Here is a 3,892-nt window from a genome sequence, read left to right as displayed (position 1 = left end):
GAGTGAGAGGCCGTGCACTGTGAGGCACATGTGCTAAAGAAGGCGGTGAGCCTTGTACTCACGCCTGCCACTTCCAGCAAACCCATCAGAACGCGGCCAAAATGGATTCTCGGGTGCACTAGATAGTCCCAGGGGAATTGGTGGGGTAGGCGCGCACCTCCTGCAAGTCACGGGAGCCGTGGTGGCACGCCTGCGAGTGAGAGGCCGTGCACTGTGAGGCACATGTGCTAAAGAAGGCGGTGAGCCTTGTACTCACGCCTGTCACTTCCACCAAACCCATCAGAACGCGGCCAAAATGAAATCCCAGGTGCACTAGACCCAGGGAAACCTCGCCAATGGACGCGCAACTCCGGCAAATGACGGGCGACGGAGTGGCATGCGTGAGAGTGAGAGGATGTGCAAGAGGAAGGGGTGAGCCTTGTACTCACGCCTGCTACTTCCACGAAACACATCACCACGCGGCCAAAACGGATTCCCGGGTGCACTAGATAGTCCCAGGGGAGTTGGAGAGTAGGCGCGCACCTCCTGCCAGATCACGGGAGCCCTGGTGGCACGCCTGCGAGTGAGAGGCTGTGCACTGTGAGGCACATGTGCTAAAGAAGGCGGTGAGCCTTGTACTCACGCCTGCCACTTCCACCAAACCCATCAAAACGCGGCCAAAATGGATTCTCGGGTGCACTAGATAGTCCCAGGGGAATTGGTGGGGTAGGCGCGCACCTCCTGCAAGTCACGGGAGCCGTGGTGGCACGCCTGCGAGTGAGAGGCCGTGCACTGTGAGGCACATGTGCTAAAGAAGGCGGTGAGCCAATGTACTCACGCCTGCCACTTCCACCAAAGCCATCACAACGCGGCCAAAATGAAATGCCAGGTGCACTAGACCCAGGGGAACCTCGCCAATGGACGCGCAACTCCGGCAAATGACGGGCGACGGAGTGGCATGCGTGAGAGTGAGAGGATGTTTAAGAGGAAGGGGTGAGCCTTGTACTCACGCCTGCTACTTCCACGAAACACATCACCACGCGGCCAAAACGGATTCCCGGGTGCACTAGATAGTCCCAGGGGAGTTAAAGAGTAGGCGCGCACCTCCTGCCAGATCACGGGAGCCCTGGTGGCACGCCTGCGAGTGAGAGGCTGTGCACTGTAAGGCACGTGTGCTAAAGAAGGCGGTGAGTCTTGTACTCACGCCTGCCACCTCCACCAAACACATCACCACGCGGCCAAAAGGGATTCTCGGGTGCACTAGATAGTCCCAGGGGAGTTGGGGGGGTAGGCGTGCACCTCCTGCCAAATCACGGGAGCCGTGGGGGCACGCCTGCGAGTGAGAGGCCGTGCACTGTGAGGCACATGTGCTAAAGAAGGCGGTGAGCCTTGTACTCACGCCTGCCACTTCCAGCAAACCCATCAGAAAGCGGCCAAAATGGATTCTCGGGTGCACTAGATAGTCCCAGGGGAATTGGTGGGGTAGGCGCGCACCTCCTGCAAGTCACGGGAGCCGTGGTGGCACGCCTGCGAGTGAGAGGCCGTGCACTGTGAGGCACATGTGCTAAAGAAGGCGGTGAGCCAATGTACTCACGCCTGCCACTTCCACCAAACCCATCACAACGCGGCCAAAATGAAATCCCAGGTGCACTAGACCCAGGGGAACCTCGCCAATGGACGCGCAACTCCGGCAAATGACGGGCGACGGAGTGGCATGCGTGAGAGTGAGAGGATGTGCAAGAGGAAGGGGTAAGCCTTGTACTCACGCCTGCTACTTCCACGAAACACATCACCACGCGGCCAAAACGGATTCCCGGGTGCACTAGATAGTCCCAGGGGAGTTGGAGAGTAGGCGCGCACCTCCTGCCAGATCACGGGAGCCGTGGTGGCACGCCTGCGAGTGAGAGGCTGTGCACTGTGAGGCACATGTGCTAAAGAAGGCGGTGAGCCTTGTACTCACGCCTGCCACTTCCACCAAACCCATCAAAACGCGGCCAAAATGGATTGTCGGGTGCACTAGATAGTCCCAGGGGAGTTGGTGGGTTAGGCGTGCACCTCCTGCCAAGTCACGGGAGCCGTGGTGGCACGCCTGCGAGTGAGAGGCCGTGCACTGTGAGGCACATGTGCTAAAGAAGGCGGTGAGCCTTGTACTCACGCCTGCCACTTCCAGCAAACCCATCAGAACGCGGCCAAAATGGATTCTCGGGTGCACTAGATAGTCCCAGGGGAATTGGTGGGGTAGGCGCGCACCTCCTGCAAGTCACGGGAGCCGTGGTGGCACGCCTGCGAGTGAGAGGCCGTGCACTGTGAGGCACATGTGCTAAAGAAGGCGGTGAGCCTTGTACTCACGCCTGTCACTTCCACCAAACCCATCAGAACGCGGCCAAAATGAAATCCCAGGTGCACTAGACCCAGGGAAACCTCGCCAATGGACGCGCAACTCCGGCAAATGACGGGCGACGGAGTGGCATGCGTGAGAGTGAGAGGATGTGCAAGAGGAAGGGGTGAGCCTTGTACTCACGCCTGCTACTTCCACGAAACACATCACCACGCGGCCAAAACGGATTCCCGGGTGCACTAGATAGTCCCAGGGGAGTTGGAGAGTAGGCGCGCACCTCCTGCCAGATCACGGGAGCCCTGGTGGCACGCCTGCGAGTGAGAGGCTGTGCACTGTGAGGCACATGTGCTAAAGAAGGCGGTGAGCCTTGTACTCACGCCTGCCACTTCCACCAAACCCATCAAAACGCGGCCAAAATGGATTCTCGGGTGCACTAGATAGTCCCAGGGGAATTGGTGGGGTAGGCGCGCACCTCCTGCAAGTCACGGGAGCCGTGGTGGCACGCCTGCGAGTGAGAGGCCGTGCACTGTGAGGCACATGTGCTAAAGAAGGCGGTGAGCCAATGTACTCACGCCTGCCACTTCCACCAAAGCCATCACAACGCGGCCAAAATGAAATGCCAGGTGCACTAGACCCAGGGGAACCTCGCCAATGGACGCGCAACTCCGGCAAATGACGGGCGACGGAGTGGCATGCGTGAGAGTGAGAGGATGTTTAAGAGGAAGGGGTGAGCCTTGTACTCACGCCTGCTACTTCCACGAAACACATCACCACGCGGCCAAAACGGATTCCCGGGTGCACTAGATAGTCCCAGGGGAGTTAAAGAGTAGGCGCGCACCTCCTGCCAGATCACGGGAGCCCTGGTGGCACGCCTGCGAGTGAGAGGCTGTGCACTGTGAGGCACGTGTGCTAAAGAAGGCGGTGAGTCTTGTACTCACGCCTGCCACTTCCACCAAACCCATCACCACGCGGCCAAAAGGGATTCTCGGGTGCACTAGATAGTCCCAGGGGAGTTGGTGGGTTAGGCGTGCACCTCCTGCCAAGTCACGGGAGCCGTGGTGGCACGCCTGCGAGTGAGAGGCCGTGCACTGTGAGGCACATGTGCTAAAGAAGGCGGTGAGCCTTGTACTCACGCCTGCCACTTCCAGCAAACCCATCAGAACGCGGCCAAAATGGATTCTCGGGTGCACTAGATAGTCCCAGGGGAATTGGTGGGGTAGGCGCGCACCTCCTGCAAGTCACGGGAGCCGTGGTGGCACGCCTGCGAGTGAGAGGCCGTGCACTGTGAGGCACATGTGCTAAAGAAGGCGGTGAGCCTTGTACTCACGCCTGTCACTTCCACCAAACCCATCAGAACGCGGCCAAAATGAAATCCCAGGTGCACTAGACCCAGGGAAACCTCGCCAATGGACGCGCAACTCCGGCAAATGACGGGCGACGGAGTGGCATGCGTGAGAGTGAGAGGATGTGCAAGAGGAAGGGGTGAGCCTTGTACTCACGCCTGCTACTTCCACGAAACACATCACCACGCGGCCAAAACGGATTCCCGGGTGCACTAGATAGTCCCAGGGGAGT

Source organism: Stylophora pistillata, unplaced genomic scaffold, assembly GCF_964205215.1.
Source record: "Stylophora pistillata unplaced genomic scaffold, jaStyPist1.2 SCAFFOLD_43, whole genome shotgun sequence".
Classification (NCBI taxonomy): domain Eukaryota; kingdom Metazoa; phylum Cnidaria; class Anthozoa; order Scleractinia; family Pocilloporidae; genus Stylophora; species Stylophora pistillata.
This window is presented reverse-complemented; position numbering follows the sequence as displayed.